Genomic DNA, 21,572 nt, shown 5'->3' on the forward strand with positions numbered 1-21,572 from the left:
TTTTATCCAGTTAGATTTTTATTTGCTGTTTTTTTAAGCTCAAGTGTTCTCTTTATTGTAATCTTGTTCTTGTTCTAATTAGATGATTCCACTGGTTCTAATTACACCCGTGTTCTGTTAGCCCAGCTCACTTTGGAAATTAAAAAACTGGCACATAAGTTGGTGGGATTCCATGGATAATTTAATACTTTTAATTTTTTTTTTCCACTTCAGCTGGCCTGGGAACGCCGTAAGGGGGCCAAGGACCAGGAATTCTGGGCTTCCCTACTTGGAATTCTGCCCCCCACACAACTCTGGATAAGCGGAAATGGAATAGCCCATCTGAGGCGAGTGGGCACATAATGTCATATGTATGTCTGCTCCCCGTTGCCATGGCGACACACTAATGCCACTAACAGTGGCCTTCGTCGGTCAGCGACCGAAACGCCATCATCTGCCCCCCCCCAGCTAAACCTCTGCATCTTGCCATCGGGTCTCCTTGGCAACTGTTGCCGCTGCGACAGTCCTTATCAAGGTGTCGCCATTTGGTTCCTCTCATTCCGCTTTAGCCCCGCCCCTTGATGTACCTTTGCACCCACCACTTCCCACTTGTGTGGGAATCATGGGATTCATTCCCCTGTGTTTCATTTGATGCCCCCCCCCCCCCTACACACTTTCCTGATGACCAAAAAAAATGGGAGTCAGACAAAAATAATTAGAGTAAACCAGTTCATGCAAACACGCGTGTAATAGGCATGTTTTCATGTGTTCATCAGCTGATCAGAAAGCCATTTGGGCTTTCTTTAACCGCAGAAGTGGCCAGAAACCAAAAGGTTGGTGGTTCCATTCTCACTTCCTCCACCCAGTCACTGTTCACTGTTCACTGACACTTCACCCACTTTGCCTGGTGTATGAATGTTTGGTGGTGGTCGCAGAGGTTCCGTCAGGCTATCCTAGGGCAGCTGTGTGTACAGATGTACCTTACCACCAACAGTGTGAGGCCGACGAGTGAATGACTTCATTGTGAAGCGTTTTGTGTGCCTTGGAAATCTCATCCTTTATTAGAATTGGGAGCGATACCTCCTGCAACATCTCCAGCTGCCGTTCTCCACTCCTGCACAACCTCCATGATGGCGACCCCTCGACAGCGCCGTGTGGAAGACATCTCAGGTGGGATCTTCTTGTCATGCCAGTGATGTCGGAAGCCGTCAGGACCGTCAAGGTTGCACATTTTCTTTTTCAGCCGAGAATAAAGCTTTCTTCCAGATGGTGTTTGGTGGTTACTTGGGATGACACAGATCTAGACACATATAGATCTACTTTCACTAGCTCTCACACATAGATCTAGACACATAGAATTACACATAGATCTGCTTTCACTAGCTCTCACACATAGATCTAGACACATAGATCTGCTTTCACGACCTCTCACACATAGATCTAGGCACATAGATTTACACATAGATCTACTTTCACAAGTTCTCACACATAGATCTAGACACCTTGATTTGGACGTAGATCTATACACCTAGATTTGGACGTAGATCTAGACACCTAGATTTGCACGTAGATCTAGACACCTAGATTTCGACGTAGATCTAGACACCTAGATTTGCACGTAGATCTAGACACCTAGATTTGCACGTAGATCTAGACACATAGATTTGGACGTAGATCTAGACACATAGATTTGGACGTAGATCTAGACACATAGATTTGCACGTAGATCTAGACACCTAGATTTGCACGTAGATCTAGACACCTAGATTTGCACGTAGATCTAGACACCTAGATTTCGACGTAGATCTAGACACCTAGATTTCGTCGTAGATCTAGACACCTAGATTTGCACGTAGATCTAGACACATAGATTTGCACGTAGATCTAGACACATAGATTTGCACGTAGATCTAAACACCTAGATTTGCACGTAGATCTAGACACATAGATTTGCACGTAGATCTAGACACCTAGATTTCGACGTAGATCTAGACACCTAGATTTGCACGTAGATCTAGACACCTAGATTTCGACGTAGATCTAGACACCTAGATTTGCACGTAGATCTAGACACCTAGATTTGCACGTAGATCTAGACACCTAGATTTCGACGTAGATCTAGACACCTAGATTTGCACGTAGATCTAGACACCTAGATTTGCACGTAGATCTAGACACATAGATTTGCACGTAGATCTAAACACCTAGATTTGCACGTAGATCTAGACACATAGATTTGCACGTAGATCTAGACACCTAGATTTCGACGTAGATCTAGACACCTAGATTTGCACGTAGATCTAGACACCTAGATTTGGACGTAGATCTAGACACCTAGATTTGCACGTAGATCTAGACACCTAGATTTGCACGTAGATCGAGACACCTAGATTTCGACGTAGATCTAGACACCTAGATTTGCACGTAGATCTAGACACCTAGATTTGCACGTAGATCTAGACACCTAGATTTCAACGTAGATCTAGACACCTAGATTTGCACGTAGATCTAGACACCTAGATTTCGACGTAGATCTAGACACCTAGATTTGCACGTAGATCTAGACACCTAGATTTCGACGTAGATCTAGACACCTAGATTTGCACGTAGATCTAGACACCTAGATTTGCACGTAGATCTAGACACCTAGATTTGCACGTAGATCTAGACACCTAGATTTGCACGTAGATCTAGACACCTAGATTTGCACGTAGATCTAGACACCTAGATTTGCACGTAGATCTAGACACCTAGATTTGCACGTAGATCTAGACACCTAGATTTGCACGTAGATCTAGACACCTAGATTTCGACGTAGATCTAGACACATAGATTTGCACGTAGATCTAGACACCTAGATTTGGACGTAGACCTAGACACCTAGATTTGCACGTAGACCTAGACACCTAGATTTGCACGTAGAGCTAGACACCTAGATTTGCACGTAGATCTAGACACCTAGATTTCAACATAGACCTAGACACATAGATTTGCACGTAGATCTAGACACCTAGATTTGGACGTAGATCTAGACACATAGATTTGCACGTAGATCTAGACACCTAGATTTGCACGTAGATCTAGACACATAGATTTGCACGTAGACCTAGACACCTAGATTTGCACGTAGATCTAGACACCTAGATTTGGACGTAGACCTAGACACCTAGATTTGCACGTAGATCTAGACACATAGATTTACACATAGTAAGGGGTTAACCTTATGTTTTTTTCAAAATTTTCAACTTGCTAAAACTGCACTTTTCTGCGCCGGAATGAAGTGGAAACCTTGCACACCTTCATCGGGGGTCCCAGAAGGACCCAGAAAGTGCAGAAAATCCCACTTTTTAGAGGTGTTGATTTTTGGAAAAAAAGGTAAGGGGTTAACCTTGTGTTTTTTTTCAAAATTTTCAACTTGCTAAAACTGCACTTTTCTGCTTGAAAATGAAGTGGAAACCTTGCACACCTTCATCGGGGGTCCCAGAAGGACCCAGAAAGTGCAGAAAATCCCACATTTTAGAGGTGTTGATTTTTGGAAAAAAAGGTAAGGGGTTAACCTTATGTTTTTTTCAAAATTTTCAACTTGCTAAAACTGCACTTTTCTGCTTGAAAATGAAGTGGAAACCTTGCACACCTTCATCGGGGGTCCCAGAAGGACCCAGAAAGTGCAGAAAATCCCACTTGTTACGGGTGTTGATTTTTGGAAAAAAAGGTAAGGGGTTAACCCTATGTTTTTTTCAAAATTTTCAACTTGCTAAAACTGCACTTTTCTGCGCCGGAATGAAGTGGAAACCTTGCACACCTTCATCGGGGGTCCCAGAAGGACCCAGAAAGTGCAGAAAATCCCACTTTTTAGAGGTGTTGATTTTTGGAAAAAAAGGTAAGGGGTTAACCTTGTGTTTTTTTCAAAATTTTCAAATTGCTAAAACTGCACTTTTCTGCTTGAAAATGAAGTGGAAACCTTGCACACCTTCATCGGGGGTCCCAGAAGGACCCAGAAAGTGCAGAAAATCCCACTTGTTACGGGTGTTGATTTTTGGAAAAAAAGGTAAGGGGTTAACCCTATGTTTTTTTCAAAATTTTCAACTTGCTAAAACTGCACTTTTCTGCGCCGGAATGAAGTGGAAACCTTGCACACCTTCATCGGGGGTCCCAGAAGGACCCAGAAAGTGCAGAAAATCCCACTTTTTAGAGGTGTTGATTTTTGGAAAAAAAGGTAAGGGGTTAACCTTATGTTTTTTTCAAAATTTTCAACTTGCTAAAACTGCACTTTTCTGCTTGAAAATGAAGTGGAAACCTTGCACACCTTCATCGGGGGTCCCAGAAGGACCCAGAAAGTGCAGAAAATCCCACATTTTAGAGGTGTTGATTTTTGGAAAAAAAGGTAAGGGGTTAACCTTATGTTTTTTTCAAAATTTTCAACTTGCTAAAACTGCACTTTTCTGCGCTGGAATGAAGTGGAAACCTTGCACACCTTCATCGGGGGTCCCAGAAGGACCCAGAAAGTGCAGAAAATCCCACTTCTTCGAGGTGTTGATTTTTGGAAAAAAAGGTAAGGGGTTAACCTTGTGTTTTTTTCAAAATTTTCAACTTGCTAAAACTGCACTTTTCTGCTTCAAAATGAAGTGGAAACCTTGCACACCTTCATCGGGGGTCCCAGAAGGACCCAGAAAGTGCAGAAAATCCCACTTCTTCGAGGTGTTGATTTTTGGAAAAAAAGGTAAGGGGTTAACCTTATGTTTTTTTCAAAATTTTCAACTTGCTAAAACTGCACTTTTCTGCGCTGGAATGAAGTGGAAACCTTGCACACCTTCATCGGGGGTCCCAGAAGGACCCAGAAAGTGCAGAAAATCCCACTTGTTCCGGGTGTTGATTTTTTGAAAAAAAGGTAAGGGGTTAACCTTATGTTTTTTCAATATTTTCAACTTGCTAAAACTGCACTTTTCTGCTTCAAAATGAAGAGGAAACCTTGCACACCTTGATCGGGGGTCCCAGAAGGACCCAGAAAGTGCAGAAAATCCCACTTGTTACGGGTGTTGATTTTTGGAAAAAAAGGTAAGGGGTTAACCTTGTGTTTTTTTCAAAATTTTCAACTTGCTAAAACTGCACTTTTCTGCGCCGGAATGAAGTGGAAACCTTGCACACCTTGATCGGGGGTCCCAGAAGGACCCAGAAAGTGCAGAAAATCCCACTTCTTCGAGGTGTTGATTTTTGGAAAAAAAGGTAAGGGGTTAACCTTATGTTTTTTTCAAAATTTTCAACTTGCTAAAACTGCACTTTTTTGCGCCGGAATGAAGTGGAAACCTTGCACACCTTCATCGGGGGTCCCAGAAGGACCCAGAAAGTGCAGAAAATCCCACTTCTTCGAGGTGTTGATTTTTGGAAAAAAAGGTAAGGGGTTAACCTTATGTTTTTTTCAAAATTTTCAACTTGCTAAAACTGCACTTTTCTGCTTGAAAATGAAGTGGAAACCTTGCACACCTTGATCGGGGGTCCCAGAAGGACCCAGAAAGTGCAGAAAATCCCACTTGTTACGGGTGTTGATTTTTGGAAAAAAAGGTAAGGGGTTAACCTTATGTTTTTTTCAAAATTTTCAACTTGCTAAACTGCACTTTTCTGCGCCGGAATGAAGTGGAAACCTTGCACACCTTGATCGGGGGTCCCAGAAGGACCCAGAAAGTGCAGAAAATCCCACTTGTTACGGGTGTTGATTTTTGGAAAAAAAGGTAAGGGGTTAACCCTATGTTTTTTTCAATATTTTCAACTTGCTAAAACTGCACTTTTCTGCTTCAAAATGAAGTGGAAACCTTGCACACCTTCATCGGGGGTCCCAGAAGGACCCAGAAAGTGCAGAAAATCCCACATTTTAGAGGTGTTGATTTTTGGAAAAAAAGGTAAGGGGTTAACCTTATGTTTTTTTCAAAATTTTCAACTTGCTAAAACTGCACTTTTCTGCTTCAAAATGAAGTGGAAACCTTGCACACCTTCATCGGGGGTCCCAGAAGGACCCAGAAAGTGCAGAAAATCCCACTTCTTCGAGGTGTTGATTTTTGGAAAAAAAGGTAAGGGGTTAACCTTATGTTTTTTTCAAAATTTTCAACTTGCTAAAACTGCACTTTTCTGCTTGAAAATGAAGTGGAAACCTTGCACACCTTGATCGGGGGTCCCAGAAGGACCCAGAAAGTGCAGAAAATCCCACTTGTTACGGGTGTTGATTTTTGGAAAAAAAGGTAAGGGGTTTACCTTATGTTTTTTTCAAAATTTTCAACTTGCTAAAACTGCACTTTTCTGCGCCGGAATGAAGTGGAAACCTTGCACACCTTCATCGGGGGTCCCAGAAGGACCCAGAAAGTGCAGAAAATCCCACATTTTAGAGGTGTTGATTTTTGGAAAAAAAGGTAAGGGGTTAACCTTATGTTTTTTTCAAAATTTTCAACTTGCTAAAACTGCACTTTTCTGCGCCGGAATGAAGTGGAAACCTTGCACACCTTCATCGGGGGTCCCAGAAGGACCCAGAAAGTGCAGAAAATCCCACTTGTTACGGGTGTTGATTTTTGGAAAAAAAGGTAAGGGGTTAACCCAATGTTTTTTTCAAAATTTTCAACTTGCTAAAACTGCACTTTTCTGCTTGAAAATGAAGTGGAAACCTTGCACACGTTCATCGGGGGTCCCAGAAGGACCCAGAAAGTGCAGAAAATCCCACTTCTTCGAGGTGTTGATTTTTGGAAAAAAAGGTAAGGGGTTAACCCTATGTTTTTTTCAATATTTTCAACTTGCTAAAACTGCACTTTTCTGCTTGAAAATGAAGTGGAAACCTTGCACACCTTCATCGGGGGTCCCAGAAGGACCCAGAAAGTGCAGAAAATCCCACATTTTAGAGGTGTTGATTTTTGGAAAAAAAGGTAAGGGGTTAACCTTATGTTTTTTTCAAAATTTTCAACTTGCTAAAACTGCACTTTTCTGCGCCGGAATGAAGTGGAAACCTTGCACACCTTGATCGGGGGTCCCAGAAGGACCCAGAAAGTGCAGAAAATCCCACTTCTTCGAGGCGTTGATTTTTGGAAAAAAAGGTAAGGGGTTAACCTTATGTTTTTTTCAAAATTTTCAACTTGCTAAAACTGCACTTTTCTGCTTGAAAATGAAGTGGAAACCTTGCACACCTTCATCGGGGGTCCCAGAAGGACCCAGAAAGTGCAGAAAATCCCACTTGTTACGGGTGTTGATTTTTGGAAAAAAAGGTAAGGGGTTAACCTTATGTTTTTTTCAAAATTTTCAACTTGCTAAAACTGCACTTTTCTGCGCCGGAATGAAGTGGAAACCTTGCACACCTTCATCGGGGGTCCCAGAAGGACCCAGAAAGTGCAGAAAATCCCACTTCTTCGAGGTGTTGATTTTTGGAAAAAAAGGTAAGGGGTTAACCTTATGTTTTTTTCAAAATTTTCAACTTGCTAAAACTGCACTTTTCTGCTTGAAAATGAAGTGGAAACCTTGCACACCTTGATCGGGGGTCCCAGAAGGACCCAGAAAGTGCAGAAAATCCCACTTGTTACGGGTGTTGATTTTTGGAAAAAAAGGTAAGGGGTTAACCTTATGTTTTTTTCAAAATTTTCAACTTGCTAAAACTGCACTTTTCTGCGCCGGAATGAAGTGGAAACCTTGCACACCTTCATCGGGGGTCCCAGAAGGACCCAGAAAGTGCAGAAAATCCCACTTGTTACGGGTGTTGATTTTTGGAAAAAAAGGTAAGGGGTTAACCTTATGTTTTTTTCAAAATTTTCAACTTGCTAAACTGCACTTTTCTGCGCCGGAATGAAGTGGAAACCTTGCACACCTTCATCGGGGGTCCCAGAAGGACCCAGAAAGTGCAGAAAATCCCACTTGTTACGGGTGTTGATTTTTGGAAAAAAAGGTAAGGGGTTAACCCAATGTTTTTTTCAAAATTTTCAACTTGCTAAAACTGCACTTTTCTGCTTGAAAATGAAGTGGAAACCTTGCACACGTTCATCGGGGGTCCCAGAAGGACCCAGAAAGTGCAGAAAATCCCACTTCTTCGAGGTGTTGATTTTTGGAAAAAAAGGTAAGGGGTTAACCCTATGTTTTTTTCAATATTTTCAACTTGCTAAAACTGCACTTTTCTGCTTGAAAATGAAGTGGAAACCTTGCACACCTTCATCGGGGGTCCCAGAAGGACCCAGAAAGTGCAGAAAATCCCACATTTTAGAGGTGTTGATTTTTGGAAAAAAAGGTAAGGGGTTAACCTTATGTTTTTTTCAAAATTTTCAACTTGCTAAAACTGCACTTTTCTGCGCCGGAATGAAGTGGAAACCTTGCACACCTTCATCGGGGGTCCCAGAAGGACCCAGAAAGTGCAGAAAATCCCACTTCTTCGAGGTGTTGATTTTTGGAAAAAAAGGTAAGGGGTTAACCTTATGTTTTTTTCAAAATTTTCAACTTGCTAAAACTGCACTTTTCTGCTTGAAAATGAAGTGGAAACCTTGCACACCTTGATCGGGGGTCCCAGAAGGACCCAGAAAGTGCAGAAAATCCCACTTGTTACGGGTGTTGATTTTTGGAAAAAAAGGTAAGGGGTTAACCTTATGTTTTTTTCAAAATTTTCAACTTGCTAAAACTGCACTTTTCTGCGCCGGAATGAAGTGGAAACCTTGCACACCTTCATCGGGGGTCCCAGAAGGACCCAGAAAGTGCAGAAAATCCCACTTGTTACGGGTGTTGATTTTTGGAAAAAAAGGTAAGGGGTTAACCCAATGTTTTTTTCAAAATTTTCAACTTGCTAAAACTGCACTTTTCTGCTTGAAAATGAAGTGGAAACCTTGCACACCTTCATCGGGGGTCCCAGAAGGACCCAGAAAGTGCAGAAAATCCCACTTCTTCGAGGTGTTGATTTTTGGAAAAAAAGGTAAGGGGTTAACCTTGTGTTTTTTTCCAAATTTTCAACTTGCTAAAACTGCACTTTTCTGCTTCAAAATGAAGTGGAAACCTTGCACACCTTCATCGGGGGTCCCAGAAGGACCCAGAAAGTGCAGAAAATCCCACTTTTTAGAGGTGTTGATTTTTGGAAAAAAAGGTAAGGGGTTAACCTTATGTTTTTTTCAAAATTTTCAACTTGCTAAAACTGCACTTTTCTGCTTGAAAATGAAGTGGAAACCTTGCACACCTTGATCGGGGGTCCCAGAAGGACCCAGAAAGTGCAGAAAATCCCACTTGTTACGGGTGTTGATTTTTGGAAAAAAAGGTAAGGGGTTAACCCTATGTTTTTTTCAATATTTTCAACTTGCTAAAACTGCACTTTTCTGCTTGAAAATGAAGTGGAAACCTTGCACACCTTCATCGGGGGTCCCAGAAGGACCCAGAAAGTGCAGAAAATCCCACATTTTAGAGGTGTTGATTTTTGGAAAAAAAGGTAAGGGGTTAACCTTATGTTTTTTTCAAAATTTTCAACTTGCTAAAACTGCACTTTTCTGCTTCAAAATGAAGTGGAAACCTTGCACACCTTCATCGGGGGTCCCAGAAGGACCCAGAAAGTGCAGAAAATCCCACTTCTTCGAGGTGTTGATTTTTGGAAAAAAAGGTAAGGGGTTAACCTTATGTTTTTTTCAAAATTTTCAACTTGCTAAAACTGCACTTTTCTGCTTGAAAATGAAGTGGAAACCTTGCACACCTTCATCGGGGGTCCCAGAAGGACCCAGAAAGTGCAGAAAATCCCACTTGTTACGGGTGTTGATTTTTGGAAAAAAAGGTAAGGGGTTAACCTTATGTTTTTTTCAAAATTTTCAACTTGCTAAAACTGCACTTTTCTGCGCCGGAATGAAGTGGAAACCTTGCACACCTTCATCGGGGGTCCCAGAAGGACCCAGAAAGTGCAGAAAATCCCACTTCTTCGAGGTGTTGATTTTTGGAAAAAAAGGTAAGGGGTTAACCTTATGTTTTTTTCAATATTTTCAACTTGCTAAAACTGCACTTTTCTGCGCCGGAATGAAGTGGAAACCTTGCACACCTTCATCGGGGGTCCCAGAAGGACCCAGAAAGTGCAGAAAATCCCACTTCTTCGAGGTGTTGATTTTTGGAAAAAAAGGTAAGGGGTTAACCTTATGTTTTTTTCAAAATTTTCAACTTGCTAAAACTGCACTTTTCTGCTTGAAAATGAAGTGGAAACCTTGCACACCTTCATCGGGGGTCCCAGAAGGACCCAGAAAGTGCAGAAAATCCCACTTCTTCGAGGTGTTGATTTTTTTAAAAAAAGGTAAGGGGTTAACCCTATGTTTTTTTCAATATTTTCAACTTGCTAAAACTGCACTTTTCTGCTTGAAAATGAAGTGGAAACCTTGCACACCTTCATCGGGGGTCCCAGAAGGACCCAGAAAGTGCAGAAAATCCCACATTTTAGAGGTGTTGATTTTTGGAAAAAAAGGTAAGGGGTTAACCTTATGTTTTTTTCAAAATTTTCAACTTGCTAAAACTGCACTTTTCTGCGCCGGAATGAAGTGGAAACCTTGCACACCTTCATCGGGGGTCCCAGAAGGACCCAGAAAGTGCAGAAAATCCCACTTCTTCGAGGTGTTGATTTTTGGAAAAAAAGGTAAGGGGTTAACCTTATGTTTTTTTCAAAATTTTCAACTTGCTAAAACTGCACTTTTCTGCTTGAAAATGAAGTGGAAACCTTGCACACCTTGATCGGGGGTCCCAGAAGGACCCAGAAAGTGCAGAAAATCCCACTTGTTACGGGTGTTGATTTTTGGAAAAAAAGGTAAGGGGTTAACCTTATGTTTTTTTCAAAATTTTCAACTTGCTAAAACTGCACTTTTCTGCGCCGGAATGAAGTGGAAACCTTGCACACCTTCATCGGGGGTCCCAGAAGGACCCAGAAAGTGCAGAAAATCCCACTTGTTACGGGTGTTGATTTTTGGAAAAAAAGGTAAGGGGTTAACCCAATGTTTTTTTCAAAATTTTCAACTTGCTAAAACTGCACTTTTCTGCTTGAAAATGAAGTGGAAACCTTGCACACCTTCATCGGGGGTCCCAGAAGGACCCAGAAAGTGCAGAAAATCCCACTTCTTCGAGGTGTTGATTTTTGGAAAAAAAGGTAAGGGGTTAACCTTGTGTTTTTTTCCAAATTTTCAACTTGCTAAAACTGCACTTTTCTGCTTCAAAATGAAGTGGAAACCTTGCACACCTTCATCGGGGGTCCCAGAAGGACCCAGAAAGTGCAGAAAATCCCACTTTTTAGAGGTGTTGATTTTTGGAAAAAAAGGTAAGGGGTTAACCTTATGTTTTTTTCAAAATTTTCAACTTGCTAAAACTGCACTTTTCTGCTTGAAAATGAAGTGGAAACCTTGCACACCTTGATCGGGGGTCCCAGAAGGACCCAGAAAGTGCAGAAAATCCCACTTGTTACGGGTGTTGATTTTTGGAAAAAAAGGTAAGGGGTTAACCCTATGTTTTTTTCAATATTTTCAACTTGCTAAAACTGCACTTTTCTGCTTGAAAATGAAGTGGAAACCTTGCACACCTTCATCGGGGGTCCCAGAAGGACCCAGAAAGTGCAGAAAATCCCACATTTTAGAGGTGTTGATTTTTGGAAAAAAAGGTAAGGGGTTAACCTTATGTTTTTTTCAAAATTTTCAACTTGCTAAAACTGCACTTTTCTGCTTCAAAATGAAGTGGAAACCTTGCACACCTTCATCGGGGGTCCCAGAAGGACCCAGAAAGTGCAGAAAATCCCACTTCTTCGAGGTGTTGATTTTTGGAAAAAAAGGTAAGGGGTTAACCTTATGTTTTTTTCAAAATTTTCAACTTGCTAAAACTGCACTTTTCTGCTTGAAAATGAAGTGGAAACCTTGCACACCTTCATCGGGGGTCCCAGAAGGACCCAGAAAGTGCAGAAAATCCCACTTGTTACGGGTGTTGATTTTTGGAAAAAAAGGTAAGGGGTTAACCTTATGTTTTTTTCAAAATTTTCAACTTGCTAAAACTGCACTTTTCTGCGCCGGAATGAAGTGGAAACCTTGCACACCTTCATCGGGGGTCCCAGAAGGACCCAGAAAGTGCAGAAAATCCCACTTCTTCGAGGTGTTGATTTTTGGAAAAAAAGGTAAGGGGTTAACCTTATGTTTTTTTCAATATTTTCAACTTGCTAAAACTGCACTTTTCTGCGCCGGAATGAAGTGGAAACCTTGCACACCTTCATCGGGGGTCCCAGAAGGACCCAGAAAGTGCAGAAAATCCCACTTCTTCGAGGTGTTGATTTTTGGAAAAAAAGGTAAGGGGTTAACCTTATGTTTTTTTCAAAATTTTCAACTTGCTAAAACTGCACTTTTCTGCTTGAAAATGAAGTGGAAACCTTGCACACCTTCATCGGGGGTCCCAGAAGGACCCAGAAAGTGCAGAAAATCCCACTTCTTCGAGGTGTTGATTTTTTTAAAAAAAGGTAAGGGGTTAACCTTGTGTTTTTTTCCAAATTTTCAACTTGCTAAAACTGCACTTTTCTGCTTGAAAATGAAGTGGAAACCTTGCACACCTTCATCGGGGGTCCCAGAAGGACCCAGAAAGTGCAGAAAATCCCACATTTTAGAGGTGTTGATTTTTGGGAAAAAAGGTAAGGGGTTAACCTTATGTTTTTTTCAAAATTTTCAACTTGCTAAAACTGCACTTTTCTGCTTGAAAATGAAGTGGAAACCTTGCACACCTTCATCGGGGGTCCCAGAAGGACCCAGAAAGTGCAGAAAATCCCACTTCTTCGAGGTGTTGATTTTTGGAAAAAAAGGTAAGGGGTTAACCTTGTGTTTTTTTCAAAATTTTCAACTTGCTAAAACTGCACTTTTCTGCTTCAAAATGAAGTGGAAACCTTGCACACCTTCATCGGGGGTCCCAGAAGGACCCAGAAAGTGCAGAAAATCCCACTTTTTAGAGGTGTTGATTTTTGGAAAAAAAGGTAAGGGGTTAACCCAATGTTTTTTTCAAAATTTTCAACTTGCTAAAACTGCACTTTTCTGCTTCAAAATGAAGTGGAAACCTTGCACACCTTCATCGGGGGTCCCAGAAGGACCCAGAAAGTGCAGAAAATCCCACTTCTTCGAGGTGTTGATTTTTGGAAAAAAAGGTAAGGGGTTAACCTTGTGTTTTTTTCAAAATTTTCAACTTGCTAAAACTGCACTTTTCTGCTTCAAAATGAAGTGGAAACCTTGCACACCTTCATCGGGGGTCCCAGAAGGACCCAGAAAGTGCAGAAAATCCCACTTTTTAGAGGTGTTGATTTTTGGAAAAAAAGGTAAGGGGTTAACCCAATGTTTTTTTCAAAATTTTCAACTTGCTAAAACTGCACTTTTCTGCTTCAAAATGAAGTGGAAACCTTGCACACCTTCATCGGGGGTCACAGAAGGACCCAGAAAGTGCAGAAAATCCCACTTGTTACGGGTGTTGATTTTTGGAAAAAAAGGTAAGGGGTTAACCTTATGTTTTTTTCAAAATTTTCAACTTGCTAAAACTGCACTTTTCTGCTTGAAAATGAAGTGGAAACCTTGCACACTTTCATCGGGGGTCCCAGAAGGACCCAGAAAGTGCAGAAAATCCCACTTGTTACGGGTGTTGATTTTTGGAAAAAAAGGTAAGGAGTTAACCTTATGTTTTTTTCAAAATTATCAACTTGCTAAAACTGCACTTTTCTGCGCCGGAATGAAGTGGAAACCTTGCACACCTTCATCGGGGGTCCCAGAAGGACCCAGAAAGTGCAGAAAATCCCACTTGTTAGAGGTGTTGATTTTTGGAAAAAAAGGTAAGGGGTTAACCTTGTTTTTTTGTGTTTTTTTTCAAGTTGCATAAACGCCACTTTTCCGCTTTGAAATCAAGAGGAAACCTTCCACACCTTCATCGGGGGTCCCAGAAGGACCCAAAAAGTGCAAAAAAAGCCATTTTTTAGAGGTGTTGATTTTTTGAAAAAATGGTAAGTGGTTAACCTTGGTTTTTTTGTGTTTTTTCCAAGTTGCATAAACGCCACTTTTCTGCTTCGAAATCAAGAGGAAACCTTCCACACACTCATCGGGGGTCCCAGAAGGACCCAGAAAGTGCAGAAAATCCCACTTGTTAGAGGTGTTGATTTTTGGAAAAAATGGTAAGGGGTTAACCTTATGGTTTTTTCAATATTTTCAACTTGCTAAAACTGCACTTTTCTGCTTCAAAATGAAGTGGAAACCTTGCACACCTTCATCGGGGGTCCCAGAAGGACCCAGAAAGTGCAGAAAATCCCACTTGTTACGGGTGTTGATTTTTGGAAAAAAAGGTAAGGGGTTAACCTTATGTTTTTTTCCAAATTTTCAACTTGCTAAAACTGCACTTTTCTGCTTCAAAATGAAGTGGAAACCTTGCACACCTTCATCGGGGGTCCCAGAAGGACCCAGAAAGTGCAGAAAATCCCACTTGTTAGAGGTGTTGATTTTTGGAAAAAATGGTAAGGGGTTAACCTTGTTTTTTTGTGTTTTTTTTTCAAGTTGCATAAACGCCACTTTTCCGCTTTGAAATCAAGAGGAAACCTTCCACACACTCATCGGGGGTCCCAGAAGGACCCAGAAAGTGCAAAAAAAAGCCATTTTTTAGAGGTGTTGATTGAGTGTTGACACTCAATTGCACATAACTTAGATTACCGAACTACCACCCAGTTAATCCCCCCCTCCTCCAGGTGACACTTGGGAGAGTACAATGAAGGTGATCAGCTTCTGGCCTGCACTCTAATCTTGGCAGCACAAAGCTAGAATTATTCATGTAAGTTCCGGTCGTCCTGTGAGCTTGGAGACGCTTGTGATGGCGAGCATGGCGAGCACGTGGCATGGGCGTGCACGTGGCGGCACCAGAAAGGAGATGCTAATGTTATGATTGGGGGGTCATGTGTCCACCACGTTGAAGGTGCGTGTCTTAAAGGCCTGAATGTCACGCTGGGGAAGTCCCATCCAGGGCCGAGCGTGACGGCGGCAGGAAGTGCTGAGTCAGCATACGACTTGAGTATTTCCACTTTCACTCTTCCTGCTCGGGATGAACGCACGGAGCTTTGGCAGCTTTGAAGTGCAAATGTTGATCCGCTACGGAAGCCTGGAGGACGCTGCATGGAAGCATCCAGCTCCATAATAGAGCTGTCTCCTGCAGGCCGGGGGGGGAGGCGTGGGGGCGGGGGCCGGGTCAAGAGGTCTACAAAATGAGCTTTAAATCCTGCCGCATCCTCCCGGGTGGTTCTTTTTCTGTGAGGGAAAACAGGAAGTACATCAATAAGAAATCAACTTTGACAGCAAATATTGATTTTTCTTTACCGTATTTTGTCTCCGCCCACGCGTGTCAGCCGGCGAAGCGTAGCGCTTTCCTCCTTGTTGATGATTTATTCACACGGCCTGGACCTCGCCGCCGTCACTCCATCACTGCCTGGCGCACCAAAGGCAGCGCCGACGCCGTGCCGTTGCTCTCTGGTCGTCATGGCGACAGCATCTCTTCTCCTGAAGCTCGCATCGCATGACCTACAGAGCCCGGGTCACCCCTAAAACTACCGTGCGGCCCCGCCCCTCCCACCCCGCCGTGAGGAGAACGGGACAGTCAGGGAAGAAGAAGAGACGATGCTGACAGGAGGAATAAAAGATGACAGAGAGAGACCTCCTGTCGCGCTATATCCCGTCTTGGTCCTGTGTGCTTGTCTTACACGCACGAGGAGGCCCTGTGTGTGTGTGTGTGCGCGTGTGTGTGTGTGTGTGTGTGTGTGCGTGCATAAAGACACGAAGTAGGAAGGCCGCCGCCGCCGCCGCCTTGCTTATATGTCACCAAGCGCCCCAGGACCAATGACTCCTCCTCCCTGTCCCCAACCGAGCGGGAGGCAGGAGGATGGGATGGGAGGGAGCGAAGGGGTTCTCACCCTCTCCTTCCTAGCTCCCTGCTGCGCCTCCTAGTTTGCATCCTCCCACCTTCCTCTTCTGCCGTTTGCCGCCCACCCGCAGCATCATGACTCCATCGGCTCCAACATGGCCGCCGCTTGTTTGCCTTCAATCATGTGTGTTTTTTTAAACACATGTTGGAGGAAATGATTGTGGCGTGTTTGTGTGAGGAAATAAAATAAAGGTCTTTCACCGCCACAAAGGCCGCTGTGATGCCATCCCTCCTTTTTCCCACATTAGTTTTTGACATGGATGCTGTGGACCAGCTGGCTGCAGGGTGGGTCCGGTGACCCCGGGCCCCTGTCCATATGAGCTGCAGGTTGGGTCCTGTGACCCCCGGGCCCCTGCCCATATGTGCCAGCCTGCGTGTGCGGTTGCTTCTACGGACTGTTGGCCCACATGGTCATTGGCTAAACACACACCACTTGCCCAAGTGCAGGAATGTTGGGATATACGGGAGGACTGGGAATATACAGTATTGTTATTGCAGTATAGAGGCATATACTACACTAATAATTATACGCAATTAACAACTACTACTACACAATTAATAGATTATTAACTACTACAGGGTTGTGGGTCAATACAAAATCTTAAAGATGAATATTTTACAAAGTAAAAGTCTTATATTAGGGCTGTCAATCAATTAAAATATTTGATCGTGACTAATCGCATTTTCCCACAATTAACTCTCAATTAATCGCATTTAATCGCAGATGGAAATAAGTTTTTATCTATATATGTAGGGGAAATTTGTAGTAAACCATTGGATGTGCAACTAATAATTACTATATACATATATATATATATAAAAAATACAATACAAAAATATATATATGTAATATACCAAAAATATATCCCTTTTTCTCTCACGTTTGCTTTGCCTCTACCTATGGTGCATTCAAAGACCACCAAACAAAGCCAACTAATCTGTTCCACACACCAAAAAATATTTTACAAATTTTCCATAAACTCCACCTTTGCTTCGCCTCTACCTATGGCGCGTTCAAGGACCGCCAGGCAAAGTGTGAAATCTCAACGCTAAAACCGATAAAATCCTCCCACCGGTTATGTGCATCAAAGTGTCGTGGAAAATCCCCCATGCTCCTTTTAGCGTAATCCCGCTAGCTCTCACTAGCTAAGGCAGCTAGCATAGCCTAGCATGTCATGCGTGTCGTTGGCGTGCGCTCACCTGAGCCTGCAGGCTGCTTTACTTTCCTTTGCCATCAAACGTTCAGCAAATTCCCTAATCAGGTTTTCGTAATCCGGTTTCACTCGACACGGATTTACTCCTCTGGCTGACACGTGTGTGTGTGTGTGTGTGCGTGTGCGTGTGCATGAACGCCACGTGTGCAAAAGTGTACAGGTTGGAGTGCCTGTACGTCAAAGACTGCACTCTCTCGCCAGCAGGCTGATGCTACGCTATCTTTGGCGCCGCGCTCCAACTGGCTTATGCTAAAATATCTTTGTATTGTATACGTGAATATATTATACTTAGATATATAGTACAGTACACTCTATATGAGTATAGTCGGCTGTCCGTCCTAGCGTAACGTACGTCGGCAGGACATCCCGATGTTGCATAATCTCAGCTAGCAATGGCTGTCTGAAATTGTATTCATCTGCTGGGGCAGGTCGGGCACTGCCCCACCCATGCAGTTGAATAGCAAGGCTTGATTTGTCCACAGTTAACAAGACAAAGTGGAAGCTGATGTAAGAGGGTGGGGGGTGGGTGGTGGGGGGGTGATGGAAATGCCAATTCTCGCACTTGGTTGGAGTCCAAGTGATTTGTGGCGTTGCGGCTCTTTGGGTCGCGTTTTCCGCTCGGGCGGAGGTAAGCGTCGTCTGGAGGTCAAGGTCGCCATCGGGAGACTGTCGTGTTTCATTTGGACGACGGCGATGGAGGGCCATGGAGTGTGGGGTCCATCAGCCCCCCCCACCTTCATCCACTTGTAACCTTGGCGATGGAGCCTCATCATCCTCCATCTCAGCCATCTCCCTCTTCTAGCCCCTCAACCCCTTCCCCCACCTCCTCCTCTTCTACTGGACTTTCTCGATCATCCCCCCCCCCACCCCCACCCTCGTCCTCTTTGTTTGTCCGGCACAAGGACGTTGGTTTTCCTGTGGGCGAGCACGGGCGGGGGTCGACATTGAGAGATGAGTTATCGATCAGACAGCGGGACGCTGAGACAAGCTGATGCCGCTCGGACAGACAGAGACGCTGAGCAGCCATGACACGTGCTGCATGCTGCAAGACGATTGGCCGACACACCTGTGCGAGCAGGACGGAACGGACGTGCCCTTCCAAGGCTTACAGCCAATAGGAACGACGTCCCGCCTCATTGTTTCCGCGGGGAATCATTTCAGTGTAACGGCGAGCAAGCGAGGACTTTATTCATGTGCGACACGCTTATGAAGGGAAATATAAGACAAGAGGTCTGTGGTGTAAATATGATTTCATGGAATTATTGTTTGGTAGTTTAATAATGACTATGGTGATTAGTACTAATCGACTAATCAACTAACACATTAGCTTATGACATATTACCATAACACTGCATAAAGTCAGCCTGTCCTCCCATTCTGTGTGGAAGTGGTACATCTTAGCTTAAGTTTAGAATAAATAAATGGGAGGCTAACTGGTTAGCCGGCGAGCTCGCGGCCATCTTCAGTCCCTTCAGCATAAGAGGTGCAATCTATTGTAAACAATGACTAATCGGAGTATGAAGGTGACTATAGGGGTGTTATTTCATGTCTACAGGGCTCTCATAATGTTAACAACCGTATACGAGACGCTATGTAAAAATAGGGGACATCGGTACACGGCCCGTGGAGGTCGTCGCCGTGGGACGCGTCGGATGTCGGGATGTGCAGACGAAGAGGAGCACATGTGCGAGGATGTAATCCATTACCAGGATTCCACCAGAGACGCCATTTCACGCCCGACTATCCATGAAGAGATGTCTTTTCTTCCCTGAGAGCCGACATATGTTCTGTCAGAACGACGGAGGCATCAGCGTAACACCCGCCAACGTGAGCGAGCCCCCCCCCGCCAGCCCCCTTGTATTCCAGGCTCCGATTCGCCAGGCTTATCGGCGGGCGTCCTGACAAGTGACAGAAATGCGGCAAGATGAGCCTGCCCAGTTTTCCAGCGCCGAGCGGAAGCGAGGAGGCTGATGCAACGAGCTGCCGGTAGAACATCATCGCGGGTGATTGACGCGTCGCCCGGGTTACGTAAGCCGGCGTGTCCCCGAGCTAAGCGCATCAGCGCACTCTGAGGAGCGTTGCTCGTCTCCATGGCGACTGCTGCAACAGCACGGCAACAAAGAAACGACACCAGCTGACCGTCCCTCGTCACCCGGTTCGCTCGAGCGCTAAAAAGCGGACATGTGGACACACGGGGGCGGGGCTGGGAGGCACCATGTGGAGTGGCGGCACCGACAACCCATAGCGACTCACCGGGACGTGTTGATGGCTGCTCGCCCGTGGATGGGGGTTGCCATGGAGACCAATGCTGAATGAGCCAATAACGGTCACGATGAGGGCGACTTTGAACGCCACAGAGGGGCCTGGGGGTTGGGGTGCGGTTTGAGCGTTGGTGCTCTTCACGTCGTCTCGGCCTCCCGCACTCTTTGCTGGCTGCAGCGTTGCCGTGGCGACGGAGAAGCGCGGGAATACCTCCGTCCTTCAGAGAGATGGCCAGATGGAGACGAGAGGGCAGCGATGGGAGAGGATGGAGCACAGCATCAAACCCGCAAACAGTGGCCTGCCAGCCCCTCCGTGAAAGGACACACACACACACACACACACACATGTTAATCAAGCGTACATACTGTATTTACCTGCTGCGTTGCTATGGTGACAATCAAAATGTCTGTGGCTTTTTTGCTCTCATTACGTTTCCTTGACTTGTTTAATTACTGCCCCCACCTATGCACAGTGCCCCCCCCCAATCCTGCCCACCTGCTGCAGCAAAGATCCTGAATTTCCCGTGATTGGCAGGCGCCATTTCCATGGAAACATGTCGTAACCACGGTAACAGCTTGACTGAAGCGAAACACTCGCTGCAACTCCTCATGGCTTGGACACGTGACACTCATCAACTTTCACCTGGCTAACCGCCCCTGCCCCCCCCCCCCCACACCCCACCCCCAGCAGGTCTTTTAGCCGTACACGTGCGTCCTCTGCCGCTGCTAAACGTGATTACGAGTACGCTCCTCCAGGACGTGCCTTCCTCTCAAACAGCACCGCTCCGCCCACCTCCTCTCTCGTCCATGGCGGGGGTCGTGGAAGTGTGTGTGGGGGGGGCTCTTGTTGCTTTTTGTAGCTTAAGCGGTTAAAATCACAACTTCCTCCCGGGCTTCTTGTAATGAGACTTTAGCGTCTTTGTAGGCCGCTTAGATCTTCTCGCCGTGGAAGCGGCGAGCGCATGAAAAATGCACGACGCTACAACGGCGCCGAGTCAACGTCAGCAGAAGCAGGCTATGATAGCCATGAATATTTAACGCCACGCACAAAAGCGGCAGCATCCGACATGTTGGATGTTTACCACGACACACGTGTCCTACAAGACGTCTCAAAGAGGCAGAAGACAACAGAAGACGACAGAAGACGACAGAAGACGACAGAAGACGACGCCACGCCGTCATCCTGTAATTGGAAGTGGCTGGGGAGTCTGCAGCGTATGCTGCACAAACTTGCTCCTCCTCCACTCAATTCCACAGCCAACCTTCGCAAAGGCCTTCCCTCCGATTTCAGATCAACATTTGCAATAAACTTGATGCACTGATTAGTTCCAAACTCCCCACCTCGGTTCAATTCTCTCCCGACAAAGGATGCAAACAAGCTAACTTGTCAACAAGTGTCATGATTGCTGAAGCATAATCGGATAGTCGGATTTGTGAACCGTAGTTTGTGTCGTTGCCATGGCTACCATCAATTGAGCGGAAGAGAAGCGACATAAAATATGAGAGGTAAAACTCCAGCGTCGCCACCCGTGTGCTACCCTGCAAGTGTAACAGTGGTGTCCTCACACGGCCGGGCTCGAACCCGCGACCATATTAGCCAGTAAGCTAAAACCCCAGGCACCGATTTTTACTTAATGTTCCTAATTAGCGAGCACCGAAACGTTTATATCCTATTAACACCGCTGGCCTTCTTACTGGGGCTGCCAAAATTAGTGTGACGTTAAAATGACCATTAACGCGTGCGCGTCATGTCAAGGCACGACTTCGTTACGGCGGGCAGAACTTAGCCTGACGCTCTTCAATAACTTAATTCGGACCTGAACACAACAGCAGTGCAATACCGATATGTACCTACAACTCACAAACACACCTCCAGTCCTCCTGGGAACCACACGTCCTCATTGTGACTAGTCCACCATGACATGCATTCACGGACACTCCGAAAATCACAAAACCATCTTTACTATACATGTGTATGTGCGTTCGAAATAAATAGAAAAATATGGAATCTTATCAGTCACTAACGTTCGATGTGTTGCCAGAAAATACACACCTACACTGAAGTTACGCGGTGTCATTGAACGCAACTCATAATAAAGACATTGTCAGACATCTAACTTGATTTAAACCAAACCCTACGTTTTGTTACAATATGATTTCAGAGCAACAGGATGACGGATGACGGCTAACCCCCCCCCGCCCCCAA

The sequence above is a fragment of the Doryrhamphus excisus genome, chromosome 15 (genome assembly GCF_030265055.1).
Source record: "Doryrhamphus excisus isolate RoL2022-K1 chromosome 15, RoL_Dexc_1.0, whole genome shotgun sequence".
In the NCBI taxonomy this organism is placed as follows: Eukaryota; Metazoa; Chordata; class Actinopteri; order Syngnathiformes; family Syngnathidae; genus Doryrhamphus; species Doryrhamphus excisus.